This window comes from Podarcis muralis, chromosome Z, assembly GCF_964188315.1.
Source record: "Podarcis muralis chromosome Z, rPodMur119.hap1.1, whole genome shotgun sequence".
Classification (NCBI taxonomy): Eukaryota; Metazoa; Chordata; class Lepidosauria; order Squamata; family Lacertidae; genus Podarcis; species Podarcis muralis.
In genome coordinates, this window is record NC_135673.1 from 22,650,470 (window position 1) to 22,666,739 (window position 16,270).

Below are 16,270 nucleotides of genomic sequence, written 5' to 3' on the forward strand. Positions count from 1 at the left end.
CAAAACACGCGCGGCTCTGCTTGGAGACGCTCACGGCGGGCGGGCGGGCGGGGAGGCAGCGCGTCCGGAACTGTTGTCCCCGCCGCTGCCGCCACTGCTGCCGCCGCTGCCGCCGCCGTGCACGGCCCCGATTCTCCACCGGAAGCTGCCTCGGGGGTGTCACGTCTCCGTCCTACCGGAGGGTGGTAGGCTGTTTGTGCAAAAGGAAGGAGGCCGCGGAGGATGCGAGCGATGGGGTCGCCCCCCACCCGCTCTGCAAAGGTACCGCTCCGGCGGTTGCAATCCGGGCTCAGCCCAGCTGTCAATCCCCAGAATGTATTGGTGGGCCTTGCCTCTGAATACGAAGGGCATAGGAGTGCAGCACCTGCAGCCAAGGGGTGGGGTGTGTGTGTTGGGGGCCTTTGTTTTCCTCCAAGGAAACCGAGGGGGAGAGTAATGGCAGCCCTCGCCCACCAGGAGAAACAACAACTGCGCGCACTTGCAGCTCCTCTTAAATCATGGTTGGATTTAGGAGGAAAAATTCGAGCGGCCGCGTCTCGGCTGGGGGGAGGCAGGCGATTCGGGGGCTCTGGAATCGCCCCCTCACTTGTCTAGGTGTCCCGTTTCCCCCTGCCCGCAAGGTTGCGGCGTGGTGTGTTCACCGAGGCTTCGCCGACGACCGGAGGCGACAGATTAACCCCGAGATTGGGAGAATCAGGGATAATCCACACGCGCGCCCCCCCTCCATGACAGCAGTGGGTTAGGTTGCTAAATGGGTGAAATGGCGTCTAAAATATAGGTCACCTTATTGTACGGTGAAAAATGCTTGCGCGTGTAAAAAAATGTTTCGCCACCACTACTCAGTGTCGTAGTAGTAGAAAACTGGTCTTGAGCGCGTGATCAGACACGTTTGGAGGAATGGAGAGAGTGTAAGTCCCCAAAAGTGAAGGTGAGCAAAGCAATTCCTGTCCTGCCTGAGCGGATGCATGATTCCCCGCCCCGCCCCCCACGCCGCTGCCACTCTTCAGCAATGACACACCGGGGAGTAAGCCCCACTGAGCACAGCAGGGCTTACTTCTGAGCAGGTATGGAGAGGATTGCGCTGTTCGGCTTCGCCCCACGCTGGTCACTAGCACTCTAAACATACTTACTTGGGAGTAAAACCCATTGAATACAACAGGCCTTCCAAATAAACGTACCCAGTCTACATTAAGCCAGCAGGCTTGGAGCAAGCGAGGATTCCCCACTACCTCCGCCCAGGCATCTGCTTGGCACATATTGCGTCCTCCTCATACAACAAAACACATTTCAAAGAAGGTGGGACATTTTCAAGAGCTGGGTAGCTTATTTTATCTTTTCTTTAAAAAAAAAGTCTCCTATTGAGTGGGCTCAGTGAAAGAGGAAGGGGAGAAAGATTTAGCAAAATGGCTCCTTCCTACTACCTTCTTTCCTTCCTACTCCCCCCCCCATCAGTAAACAGGTTGATGCCTTTGAGATGGGGGGGGGGGTGTTTCGCAAGCAGTGTGCCCACGCGCATTTACTTCCACAGAAGACCATGTGAAGCTCTCGCATTTTGATCCATCATAATAAATTGTTGTTATATTGTTACTGCTTTTATTTTGTTACTGATTGCTCTTGTGAGATGGCTGCAGCATTTCCCCCCAGGCAACACACACGCCTGCCTTCAGAAGATCCATAAGGATTGAAATCTCATGGGGCAGCAGCTGCTGCTCCAGACCTCCCTGCCCTGTATGTGAGGGCAGCAACCTGAGTCCTTTTCCCCTCTCCCACCAGCAGCAGATGACATTTGGATAAGGAGGCAGAGCGATCTGAATGCTGCCTCCTTGACTCTCAGGTGTCTGCCAGACTCAGACCCTGAGGAGTGGGAGCCAAGAAGGCTGGCTGGTGGTGCTGTGACTGGGAAAGGATGGGCACCCACCCAGTGGGTCAGGGGAAATCGGGATGGCTGTGCCAAGTGTCTCAGCAGTGAACTCTGGTGGTTTAAGGAAGGGGTTGGGGAGCTATAAATGCAAGACCTCTTACCACGCCAGGAAGAAAATAGCTCCCCTCCCCTTGATTTCTGCTGTGAACCTTTGTTGTTTTTTTCTGCTTCCCCTGCGAAACCCCAAAGTCCTGACAGCCCATTGGAAGCAGCTTTCACTTCCCTCTAGGGAGCCAAGGGGCCATGCAGCCCCTCCCCTTGGGATCAGGGAGCGGTACTCCCCCCCCCCCCCACACACACACAAGGAAAAAGCAAAGAGCACTCCTAGAAAGCTTAGCAAAAGGTAAAATAAAATGGAAGCACAACAACCATTTCACTGCTGACCTCACCTAGAAGAGATAGATTTGAGTGTGAGTGTGTCTGTGTGCCTGAAACATTCTCCACCTCTTCACTCACACACAGAGAGAGGTACTCAAACTGACCTTTCTGCTATGGTTTACAAGAAGGCCTAACCAGCACTATGACATCCGAATGGTGGAAGGGCACCGGTGGCGGGAGGCCTCATTAGGGAAAGCATAGCTCAGTTTAAGAACAGTTTTGGTTTAAGAACGGACTTCCGGAACGGATTACCGTATGTTTGTAAACTGAGGTATCACTGTACTGTATATATCTTCCCTTCAATAAATATTCCCTGGGAGACTTACAAGCAAAACAGTGTTAGAAACAGTGTTATATATGATAATATATGAAAATCAAGAAGAAGAAATAGACCACATAGTTTTACAGGCTGTATTCAGCTACCCTTAGGTCAGAATAATCTGTGCTTAATTTAAACTAGGATTAAACTTCATGCCACTATTAAATGACCCTTTCTTCGACCCTTTCTTTGATTCAGCAAAGCACTCAAACTTGAAACACCATCCATGGCTCTGGTATGCATATCTCAAAAAGAATATGGTAGAGCTGATAAACATCAGCAAAAGGCAACCAGAATTATCAATGGACTAGAGCAAACTCCCCAAGGAAAGGTTACAACTCCTGGTCTTTGTTTTTTATAGATTAGGAGGGAAATGAATAAGAGAGACATGGCAGAGGATTCAGTAGAGACTGAATCCATCCAGGCAAATGAAGGGCTGCTATGCCAACCCCATATATGTCCACTTGACTGCTTTGATCGGTGGACTTGGAACTATTACAGATGCCACATAATACCCATTCTGCATTGGTAAGAACTCAAATATTTTAGTGTAGCAGCACCTACACCCTGGAACTCCCTGCCTATTGACATCAGGCAGGTGTCTTCACTGTGCGCTTTTCTGCACCTGCTAAAAACATTGCTTAGGCAAGCCTGCCCAGGTGTTAGAGATGGGTTGAATCTGCTTTTAGTCTGTTTTAACTTTTCAAAAGCCTTTAATTATTGTTATTTTTATTACTGATAATTTTATTGTTTTATCCTTTTTGTAAACATCTTTAAGGGATGTTGCTTTTCTCTCTCTTTTTTACAAACAAGCGGTGTACAAATTTTATGGAATAAATTATAAATAAACCTGAGTCTGCACTCAGTCACTCCCCACCTGCCTGCCTTCTTAAAACTAGTCCAGTTGAGGTAGGGGAGACACTGTCAGCATCCCCCTCTTAATATTGTCTCTTCTAGAAGTAAGCAGAGGTGGGTGGGAAGGTGGGCTGGAATTAGTTGGCTCCACCCATCATTGGCTCTGCTGGGTTCTCTGCCTCTCCCTGCCAGTTTTGCATTGTATGTGGGAAATGGATAGACATTTTTCTCCCTCTGAATGGAAATGGAGGAAGATTCAGTACAAAGAAAAGGAAGGCTGTCTTCACGCTTCACATAGTTAAACTATGGAATGCCCTCCCACATGACATCATGAGATAAAATGGGATTATTCATGCAGGATAAGTTTATCAATGACTACCAATGTTGGTAGGGACACAGGTGGTGCTGTGGTCTAAACCACAGAGCCTTGGGCTTGCTGATCAGAAGGTTGGCGGTTCCATGCACTGCTCTGGTTCGCCAGAAGTGGCTTAGTTATGCTGGCCACATGACCCGGAAGCTGTCTGCGGACAAACGCTGGCTCCCTCGGCCTATAGAGAGAGATGAGCGATGCAACCCCAGAGTCTGCGACTGAACCTAATTGTCAGGGGTACCTTTACCTTTATCAATTTTGGTGGCTGTATGCTACCTCCAGGTAGATCTCTGAATTCCAGTTGCTGGGGAATCTGTTACCCTCAACTCTGACTTGTGGGTTCCCCCCACAGGCATCTGGTTGGCCACAATGCTGGACATGAAAGGCCTTGACTTGTGTCTGATCCAGAAGAACTCACTCTTTCTTTCTTTCTTTCTTTCTTGCTCTTAAAGTTCACCTGGCTTGGAAATCTGACATCCATGCTGTTTTCCTAAAACACTCTGCCTGGAATTAAACCAACACAAACACTACCAAGAAAGGGAACCCACCCCACGCCCAAAGCTGCAAGCTCTTCTATTGCTCCACCTCCAGAGCTTTGTGATTACACACATTTGTAGGGCTGGACTTAGCTATTGCTTGCTAGATGAACCTATCATTTATTTAGCAAATACAAAGGTTGCACAGTCTGGCCAAAGAACCATTGTCCCAGGGTTGAAGAAAGCATTGCATGCAAGCACAGGCATGTGTAATAAAAAGCAAGGGGTGGGATCTAATATTAAATGCAAAGCATTGTGGAGAGGAAGGTATTTGAAGTGGAGGGGTAGTGGAAGTACTTAACTCTTTCCCCAACACAGGATTCACAGGTTATGTTTACAAACTGAAATACAAACATCCACCTCAAAAAATGCAATGGAAAATTACCCATTTTTACCCAGCATTTAAATGCCACCAGGAAGATGGACATACCTCCTATAGCAGAGGGTTCACAGCCTGGGGCCCTCTGCCATCAACAGGACATGGAGCAAGTCCCTCCATTCAAACCCTGAACTGGTGGGCAGGATGACAAACATCTACCTTTCCCTCAGGACTTTCCCCAAGCTGTGTCCCTTATTAGTCCTTTCCGCATACACACACCCTGAGCGCTTTTGCCTGGCATCACTGCACTGTGATAATGCCTCTTGCTTGTCTGGATGGCGAGAGATATCTATAGAGTGTTTGCATGTATGTGTAGAATCCTCTGACTTTTGCATGGCTAGAATACAACCTGTGGCCCCAGGCTAGGTGTCACATCTGTTGCTATGGTCACTTTTGCCTCTGGCCACACCCATCACTGGTACGTGCTCCCTCAGAGGTCTTCCACCAGAAAATCTGGCTCCCAGGCTGAAAAGGATTCCTCATCCAGATTTAAACACCAAACAACACTGAATTGGGCCTGAAAGCCAACAAAAAGCCAGTGAATAATAATGCACTGATGTTACAGTATTTGCACCACCTGACCTGCTCTGGTTAAAATTCTCATAGCTATTTTTTGGTGGCCTGTACATGGTACTTTTCAGCATTATTCAAAGGCAGTCCTACATAAAAATCTGGGAGCTTTATATAGTAGGAATGGATTATTGCATACCCTCTGTGTGTCCTGATTTTCCAGGAACAACCCCAGAATTACAAAAGCCGTCCTGGCTTTTGATTTGATGCTGGAATGTCCCTATTTCCTCTGCCAGTGCTGCTGCTACTGAGCTCAGAGAGGAGAATGACCCGCCGCTTGTTCTGAGGGATGGTGGCGGCGGCTGCTGCAGCTGCAAGAAAGCATTCTGTTGCCTCTCCGTGGCCACCAATGCTGACCTCCCTTGGGCAGCTCATAGTAGCTGCTGGAGAATGGGCAAGGCAGAAGAGAGGCTGCCACTGCCTAGGCCCAGCCCTGCATGACGTGCAGAGCCCCTGAGGCACAGGGAGAGGGCAAAGCCCTCCAAGCAGGAAGAAAGGGAGGAGCGGAGCACAAAGGTTCTTGGTTTTGTGGTTTTTTGTTTGTTTTTTAAATGCTTTGTACATTTGTGTCTAATCATTCCCCTTTCTAAAATTTATTTATTGGTGTGTGTTTTTCTTTTCGAAATCTCCCAGAGAATAAAATAAAATCAGGATTAAGTGTGCTGTGTCCCTTTGCTGTAGTGGTGGCGTCCCCCCCCCCAATTTTCTGATAGGAAATGCTCTGCCAGGTGGAGGGACAAAAAATGGGGGGCGGTCAGTTGCAGGGCGAGTGAGAAATGTCCCTATTTTCATCTGAGGAATGCTGGAGGGTATGTTGTTCTTTTTTTACCATCATTCTATTAATTGCCTTCTAACTACCATCTGATTTACACACCCCAAAATTAAAAACTGTTTAAACACACACAAAGCAAAACTAGGAACCTAACGTATTGACACTTGTGATAAAGACCCATTTATCCAGCTGGGGAAGCCTATTGGCAGGGCTGGTCAAAGACATGTTGGCACCTGGGGCAAACCACAGAACAGGGCCTCCCCACCCACCAGGGACAAAAGGGTGAATGAAGACCTACCTCAGGAACAAGGGTGGTGGGGAAGAGGGAGGGCAGCAGCAGTAGCAACAACAGGTAACACTGTCCTTGGAGGTCAGATCTGCTGCCCCTATGCATCCTTTTGACTGAAGCGGTCACCTTACCTGCTCTCATGGGTGGGCTAGACCTCACTGTAGGAACAAAAATGTCTTCAAATGTTTCCAAGAAGTGCAGACAGTGAGTGCCTGTTGTATCTCAATAGGAATGCAATTAGTAGTAGTAATAGTAGTAGTAGTAGTAGTAGTAATAGTAATATTTATTTATATCCCATCTTATCCCCAGACCAGGACTCAAGATGGCTTACACAGATTAAAACAACACAGAAAAAATACAAAAAGCTAAAAACATACAAGAATGTAAGAAGAGGCTGCTGGATCAGGCCAGTGGCCCATCTAGGCCAGCTTTCTGTTCTCACAGTGGTCAACCAGATGCCCATCGGAAACTGGCAAGCATGTCCTGGGCACAAGAGCACTCTGCCCTCTTGTAGTTTCCAGCAACTGGTATTCAGAAGTATTGCTGCCTCCAGCCACGGAGGCCAAGCATCGCTATCATGGCTAGTAGCCATTTATAATCTTATACCCTTCATGAATTTGTCCAATCCTCTTTAAAAATCTATCTGAACTAACATTTGCAGGAGTTGAGTCTGAAGAACTAAGACAGGTAGCAGTGACAAGAGATGACATTCTAGGCCTAACAGACAAAATAAAAACTGACAAACCATCGGGTCCTAAAGGATGCCATCTACCCAAAAGCTCTCAATGAACTCAGATGTGAATTTGCCACTCTTCTAACGAAAGTATGTACCATGTCCGTCAGATCAGCCTCCATACCTGAGGACTAGAAAGTAACCAATGTAATGCCAATTTTTATTTATTTATTTTTTTTAAAGTTTTTATTGCGTTTTCAGATACAAAGTCAGAAGTATAAAGTACATGAAGAAAAAAGAAAGAAGCAAAAAGAAAAATAGAAAAAAATCCAACTTTCAGAAACATTTTTACATTACCAACCGGACTTCCCCACGTCTCCCTCACCCTGCGTTCCTTTCAATAAACATATCAGCAAATTATTACCTTGTTTCATACCTTACTTGTATCTTTCAAATATTATTCTTCTAAATTTAAAGTACCTTTTGTCAATAACTTGTACCTTAAAAGAAACATAATATAACTTTAAATTTCAACCTTTTCTTACGTTTTTATCTTAATTTCCTGCTCACCAAATCTAATTGCTGAAGCTAAGTAATGCCAATTTTTAAAACAGGGATCTAGGAGAGATCCTGGAAATTATAGGCTGGTTAGTTTAATGTCTGTCCCCGGAAACCTTCTGGAAAGCATTGTTAAAGATAAAATAACCAAGCACACAGAAGAACAAGACTACTGAAGTCGAGTCAGTATGGCTTCTTCAAGGGAAAGGCCTGTCTCACAAACCTATTGGAGAGCCAGTGGTGTAGTGGTTAATCTGTAGTCTCGTAATCTGGGGAACCGGGTTTGCATCTCCGCTCTTCCACATGCAGCTGCTGGGTGACCTTGGGCCAGTCACACTTCTTTGAAGTCTCTTAGCCCCACGCACCTCACAGAGTGTTTGTTGTGGGGGAGGAAGGGAAAGGAGAATGTTAGCCGCTTTGAGACTCCTTAAAAGGAGTGAAAGGCGGGATATCAAATCCAAACTCTTCTTCTTCTATTGGAATTCTTTCAGCGTCTCAACAAATAGGTATATGACAGGCATGTACAACTTCCAAGAGACTGTGATCTACTCCCACTAAATAAAAACTGGCAGTGATCTACCCACTGTATTGACCAAGGTAGTTGAGCTTTTTTGGGGGAGGAAGACCCAATGTTGTTGACCTTTGGGGGGTTGGGGAAGCGATCTATCAGGATCACGCAATCATCCAGGATCGATCAGGGACGACCCTGATGTATACAGTGGATTCATATTGGGACCGGTCCTTTTAAGCTTATTCATATACGATCTTGAGTCAGAAGTGAGCAGTGAAGTGGCCAGGTTTGCTGATGACACTGAATTGTTCAGGGTTGTTAAATGAAAAGAGATTGCAATGAGCTCCAGAATGACCTCTCCAAACAGGGTGAATTAGCGGTAAAGAGGCAAATGCCATTCACTGTAAACAAGTGTAAAGTGATGCATGTTGATGCAATAATAATAATAATTTTATGTACACCCTCATGGGGTCTGAACTGGAGGTGATGGAGCAGAAGCAAGACCTTGGTGTCATAGTAGATAGCTTGATGAAGATGTCAACCCAGTGTGCAGTGACTGTGAAAAGGCAAACTCCATGCTTAGGGATCATTAGGAAAGGAATTGAAAATAAAACAACCGGTATCATAATGTTGTTGTACAAATCCATAGTGCAACCATATTTTGAGTATTGTCTACGGTTCTGGTTGACGCACCTCAAAATGAATATTGTAGACAGCAGGTGCCGCTGTGGTCTAAACCATTGAGCCTACAGCTTGCCAATCAGAAGGTTGCGGTTCAAATCCCCGCGACGGGGTGAGCTCCCATTGCTCGGTCCCAGCTCCTGCCAACCTAGCAGTTCAAAAGCACATCAAAGTGCAAGTGGATAAATAGGTACCGCTCTGGCGGGAAGGTAAACAGTGTTTCCGTGCGCTGCTCTGGTTCCACCAGAAGCGGCTTAGTCATGCTGGCCACATGATCCTGAAAAAAACTCTGCAGACAAATGTCGGCTCACTTGGCCAGTAAAGCGAGATGAGCGCCGCAATCCCAGAGTCGTTCACAACTGGACTTAACTGTCAGGGGTCCTTTACCTTTGTAGACTTGGAAAAGGTGCAGAAAAGGGCCACCACCCTGTCTCATATCACTAGATCTCGTGGACATCCAATGAAACTGAAGGTTGGAAGCATGGACAGAGAAAAGAGAGCACTTCATGCAGCACACTGTTAGACTTCGGTACTCGTTGCCACAGGAGACAATGATGACCACCAACATAAATAGCTTGAAAAAACAAATTCATGGAGGAGAGGACTACCAATGCCTACCAGCCATGATGGCTATGCTCTAGTCCCACAGTTGGAGGCAGAAATGCTTCCAGATGCCAGTTGTTGGAAACAACGGGAATGCACAGTCTCTTGTGCTCAGGTCCTGCTCAGGTCACAGGCATCTTGGCTGGCCACTGTGAGAACAGGATGCTGGACTAGATGCGTTATTCTTATGTTCTTATGTTAAGTTGGTGGCCATCACTGCCCCTGTGGAAAGTAGTAAAAACATAATTTAACTATGTAACTTCCTTTTACCTGTCCTGAATTTTCCAGCTATCTTCCAACTTGAGGAAGCCCGCTCTAGGAGGAACTAGTAGTGACTCTGATTAATGCTTTTTATAGAGCAGGGTAGGGGGCATTGGGGATGAGCTTATGGAACCAATGGGGCATTGGTCTGAAAAAGGTTGGGAGTCACTGTACTAACCCATAGCCAGTTCCAAAACTGAAGCTCACCTGCCTCAGTGTGCTTCTTAGCATGTGGGCTGTTGCTGTTATCTACTTGCCCTCTGCTGGCTAGAACTGCCCAGATTGAAAGAAGAGGTCATGAGAGGTACAATAGGCAGAACCACCATCTGACACTCGCTCTGTCTTGCTTGTCTTTCCAAGAGCCTGGGCTGGTTCCCACCCTCACAGCATTTATTGGCAATACTCTCACCTAGAAGTGCTGTTTGTGAGAACTGACACTACCTTTGGGAGCTGTTCCATGCTTGTTTGTTTGCTTAATCAATTTATTATAACATTATGTTCTAGGGTTCTACCCTTCCTCATTTTATCCTCATAACAACCATTGGCAGTGGTAGAGTAGGGAGCAGCAGGCTCATTCACCCCTGCCAAGGTTGCTTTTAATTAATCCATTTTAAATTGGGAGGTTTGATTGCAGTTCTGCCACCATCACATCCAGTGCAAAACATACATCACCTGTGGAGCTCAGCACTCAGACTTTCAGTCCTGCAACTTGATTGCCTATTTAGTAAAACAAACAAATAAACAAACCTCATAGTCACTGAGATTAAGTTCTTCTGTTAAGTCCTGGATTCCCTTTAGGTAGCACTTTAAAGCAGTGCCTGGGGGTCACACAGAGGGGTGGGTGGGAGGGACGGAAATGGATGGAGTGCACATGCACATTGAACTGCCCAATGGCGTCCACGTCACCCTGGAGATTGCAGCTGCAGAGATAAGAAAAGAAGAGGCACTCCTTTGTCTGGAGAGGTCACTTCCTGGTTCACATTGAGAAGCCATTTTCAACAGAGCCCAGTGCCAGAAGCACACAGCTGTATTGAGGCAGCACCAGGTGTTGAAATTTTGCACCCCCTAACAATTTTGTGGCCAGGGCAACTGCCCCTGTGCCCCCCCCCCCATGGTATGCCACTGCTTCAAAGCAAAGCTATTGTGATAGAACAAGTCAGTGCCAGCAAGGTTAGCCCCAAACTCATAAGCTCGTTGACTTTTAAATTATAGGGATTTGTGGGGTGAAGCGACAAATGAAATATAGTTGGATCTTTGGTCCAAAGAAACAGGTTGCTAATACCTGCTTCCTTCCTGTAACCTGCCTTGTGTAACTCTGACTTCGGAACAATGCATTGATGTCTCTCGAAGGCTATTGTGTCACAATGCAAATATTTTGTATTTCACCTCTGGAGAAAGGTGTTCTTCTTATGTTCATTGCATCTGCTTTCGTCAACGGTAACGTCAGCTGCAAAGTTTGTTTGGTTTGGAAATACATCTAATTTTGCAGAGCCAAGTGGGCAAAACAAATCAAAATGTCATGATCATCATACAAACATCACAGGAAGCTGAACATCATGGCATACCGTAGTTAAAGGAATACAAATTCTAAAAGATTTTTTTTTAAAGAAAAAAGTTAATTCATCTTTAACATAGCACTGATTTCTGCTGATTGTTCCTGGAGCTTGTTCCCAGCCACACACATCTGCTTTCTTGAAATAATACAAATTGAGATGTTGGTCATATTGGTATGAGTTGTCAGCATTTGGAAATAGATTGTGTTTGCAAATGGCTTCCAGCAGAGAAATTTATATGCTTGAATGTGGTTGCATATTTTCCTTTGTGTCGTTGAAAAATGCTTTCCCCCTTTGAGGATTCAGCTGTTCTGGCTGGCTGGACAAAGACAAGCAAAGAAGACTCTGTTGATTATGAAAAGGCAAAGGGGAATGAAAAGGAGATGTGACATTTCTGCACTGCAGTAATTGGTAGTCATAAAAAAAAGAGATCCCTCTTTTGTGGTTTTTTAAAAAAATTATTTCATTTTACAATGTATATAAAACAGAGAACAATTATAACAACAGACAAAAATAAAAGATGAAAAATAAATCTATAAAATAGGCAGGATGAGTAGTTACACATGAGTTAAAACAACAAAGCCAAATTAAAGACAATCAACGTTATTAGATCATCAAGCATAGTTCCAGATTTGTCAAGATTGTGAAGAGGGTTGCCTTGAATATGATGGTTCCACTCTATATGTCATAAAGGAATGACACATAATAATAAAAAAGAAATGTCTGGAGGTCCTAGTCCTTGTCAAAATTTCATATGATATGTGATTTTATCCACTCTAGCTATATTCCAGAGTGAGCTGTACGAAGCATCCAGTGTAATATTTTGGGCTGTTTCCATTGAGTTGAGACTGCAACACCTAGCTACGTAGAGTTGCTGACCAGAACAATAACAAATCCCCTTGTTTTCATCCTTTGGCTCTCACCACTGGACCTGATCCATTGCAAGGGATTAGACTTGGTAACCTTTTGGGTCCCTTCCAACTCTACAATTCCATGGTTCTATGGCCCTCTAGCCCCAGACCATAAATGTCCCTCCCCAGGCCCAAGCCAAATGCCAGATTTAAAAATAAATAAAAAGCCAAGGTTTACCAGGTTTGTATCCACCAAAAGCATCCCCACAAAAACAGTAGGTTATTGTGTAAATTTTTATCAGCCCTCAAAGGCAGCCCATTCTAGTGTGGTACTACTGGGTTTTTATTAAATTATGAAATGCCTCTTCTGATACTCTGGCAATTCCATTTATTGATTTAAAAACAAGCCACAAAGGAAGACACACCACCCACAGTCTTGTAGGGAGGCAGCCAGGACGAGCCCTGGGCTGGTACTGAAACGACAGCCTGAGTTTGGGGTAGGGATGGAAGAAAATGTCATCCCTAGGGTACCAGAGTCTGTTAGTGAATGGTGGACATAAATAAACAGTAGCATGCAGATAATACTTGGGATATGAAGGGGAAATGCAAACTGCAAAACTGTGTTGGACAAGAAATTCCTGGGAATTTCTAAGGAATAGGTAAGTGCAGATCTATTAGGGAGCAATGGGGAACCAAGGAGTGATCCAGTAAGGGCCATTGGGAACGCAAAATTACTGTCCTCCACAGTATTCCTTTGAGAAGTGGACAGAGACGAGAGAATTAGCATGTTGTTAAAGTGAGGGGGGGGGAATGTCAAAGGAAAAATGGTCCTTTTTGAAATCTAAAGGTGTTCTGGGAACAAGAAGGAGGAAGCAGGCGGGACCCCCTTGGCACTGGCTGGAAGAGGCTGCACCAAGAGAATGGGACCCAGGACTGACTGATGCTCTGGACCTAAGCTTGCTGAATATATGAGGGGGGGAAATGAGAGACATTCTTGGGGTGCAATGTTCTGCAATCTCTCCATTGCCAAATCCAGGTGTAAATATGTGTCAATAAACCAGGTTATTGGTGGCTTGATTTTCCCAATGGAAAAACAATTCTGTGAACAGCTGGAACTCCCTGGAATCTTGCTACTGCTTGGCAGAGATTGGGGGTGGTGTGCAACCTTCATAACCATGTAAGTCAGTGTGGTGAAGTGGTTAGCGTGTTGGACTAGGACAGGGGTCAGCACACTTTTTCAGCAGGGGGCCGGTCCACTGTTCCTCAGACCTTGTGGGGGGCCAGACTATATTTTGAAGAAGAAAAATGAACGAATTCCTATGGCCCACAAATAACCCAGAGATGCATTTTAAATAAAAAGACACATTCTACTCATGTAAAAACACGCTGATTCCTGGACCGTCCGTGGGCCGGATTTAGAAGGTGATTGGGTGGGATCCGGCTCCCGGGCCTTAGTTTGCCTACCCATGGACTAGGACCTGGGAGACCAGGGTTCAAATCCCCACTTGGCCATGAAACCGACTGGGTGACCAATATATATACATAAGGTAAAGGGACCCCTGACCATTAGGTCAAGTCGAGGCCGACTCTGGGGTTGCGGCACTCATCTCGCTGTATTGGCCGATGGAGTTGGCATACAACTTCCGGGTCATGTGGCCAGCATGACTAAGCTGCTTCTGGTAAACCAGAGCAGCACACGGAAACGCCGTTTACCTTCCTGCTGGAGCGGTACCTATTTATCTACTTACACTTTGACATGCTTTTGAACTGCTAGGTTGGCAGGAGCAAGGACCGAGCAACGGGAGCTCACCCCATCGCGGGGATTCAAACCGCTGACCTTCTGATCAGCAAGTCCTAGGCTCTGTGGTTTAACCCACAGCACCACCCACGTCCCTATATATATACATACATTGAGATAAAAAAGAAAAGATTCAGACAAAAAAAAAGAAAAAGGAAGAAAGAAAGAAAACATACTAAAATTTTGTATTATTATACAATCATTCAATGAATTTCTAAAGAAAGGACCTCCAATTCTTCTCATTGTACTTGTATTGTTATTTACGTTTAACACACAGCCTTCTATTACCCTGATTTGTTTTCGGGGGCGCTGTGGTCTAAACCACAGAGCCTAGGGCTTGCCAACCAGAAGGTCAGCAGTTTGAATCCCCGCGACAGGGTGAGCGTCTGTTGTTCGGTCCCAGCTCCTGCCCACCTAGCAGTTCAAAAGCACGTCAAGTGCAAATAGAGAAATAGGTCCTGCTCTGGCGGGAAGGCAAACAGTGTTTCCGTGCACTGCTCTGGTTCGCCAGAAGTGGCTTAGTCATGCTGGCCACATGACTCGGAAGTTGTATGCAGACAAATGCTGGCTCCCTTGGCTTACAGAGCAAGATGAGTGGCGCAACCTCAGAGTCGTCCGCGACTGGACCTAACGGTCAGGGGTACCTTTACCTTTTACTCTAGTAAATTAACATTTACTCCTTTTATTTTACAAGGATCAGTTTAGTTCCGCAAAGAGATTGTTATTTGAACAATATGTTTTTAGGTAATCTTTGAATATTTTCCATTCTTTGTATACTACTTTCTGGTTTGAGAGCCCTCTTACTTTCCCCCTCATCTTTGCCAGTTCAAGGTATTCAGTCATAAGAGTCTGCCATTCTATTATCGTGGGTGTTGTTTCATTTTTCCACTTTCTTTCCACTAATATTCTGGCTGCTGTTGTTCCATACATAAACAATGGTCTTATATCTTTTCTAATTTCCGCTGACATTATTCCTAGGAGGAAGGCTTCTGGTCTTTTTCTGAATGTAAATCTAAATAGCTTTTTTGAATTCATTATATAATTTATCCCAAAATACACGGATGACTGTGCAATTACACCACATATGTAAGTATGTCCCTGTCTCTTTTTTGCATCTCCAGTAAGTTGGTGATCTACCTTTATACATTTGAGCAAGTTTTGCTGGAGTGTGGTGCCATCTATAAAGCATTTTCATTACATTCTTCCTAAGATTATAGCTCACCATGAATTTTATGTCCTTCCTCCATAATCTTTCCCATTGTTCCAGATAGATATTATATCCAAGATTTTGTGCCCATCTCACCATTACAACTTTAACTTGCTCTTCTTTCACTTGTATATTCCTGAGATATGTTTTCCTTTATTATGAGTTAGCTCTTTTTCAAACTTAGATGTTCCTTTTGCCAGACCATCTCTCTTGTCTAAACTCAGTCTTTGGTTTATTTGAAAATATTGGAGCCAATCTGTCAAGTGGCTTTTAATTTCATCACATTTTTTCAGCATTGGCTTATCGTCCACAAATTCTAGCAGTACTTGATAGGTGGGCCATTCCTTTTTCATTTTCCTTTCTTTGACTGCTATGGTTTCTGCAGGAGAGGTGCACAAGTGTATCTTGGCTCTAACAACCTTTTATATTTCTCCCAAATCTTATACAGGGATTTTCTTATCACATGATTCAAGAAACCCTTATGGACCCTCACTTTATCATATATCAAATAGACATGCCACCTGTATCGATTATCGTGGTGGGGAAAAACCGCGAATTAAACGTCAATTGTTAATAAATAAGAAGGAGAGAGGAGGTTTCTCACTCCCTGACTTAGAACTTTATCATACGGCTGCAGGGCTGGTCTGGCTTAAAGAATGGATTACATTAGAGGACACAGACATGCTAGATCTTGAAGGCTAAGATATAAAGTTTCTTAAAGGTGCCAAGAGTTGTCAGGAGACCCCTATTTTACTCACAGTGCTACAGTTCTCAGAGTTCCCTGTAAAGAGGCATAAAGTGTTAAGCTACTGTGGGAATTGTACCTCGGGTTAAGAACTTGATTCATTCTGGAGGTCTGTTCTTAACCTGAAACTGTTCTGGAGGTCTGTTCTTAACCTGAAACTTAACCTGAGGTACCACTTTAGCTAATGGGGCCTCCTGCTGCCGCCGCGCCACCACCGCCCAATTTCTGTTCTCATCCTGAAGCAAAATTCTTAACCCGAGGTAATATTTCTGGGTTAGCGGAGTCTGTAACCTGAAGTGTCTGTAACCTGAAGCATATGTAATCTGAGGTACCACTGTGTAACTGCTACCCTGAAAATCCAATAATGGTAACAGCGACATGTAGAAGAAGACTTAGGGGACAAAAATTAATCATGCTCAGAAAGTTGATAGGCGTTTTCA

The 16,270-nt window shown here is 45.0% G+C and overlaps 1 long non-coding RNA gene across 1 annotated transcript; it reads left to right on the forward strand.

The window, feature by feature from the left end:
- The first annotated feature begins 24 nt into the window (after positions 1-24).
- On the forward strand, positions 25-7,596 carry LOC114589551 (uncharacterized). Its single transcript, XR_003704689.2, has 2 exons — positions 25-261; positions 7,324-7,596. It is a non-coding gene; the product is annotated as an uncharacterized LOC114589551 (long non-coding RNA).
- The last annotated feature ends 8,674 nt before the right edge of the window (positions 7,597-16,270 follow it).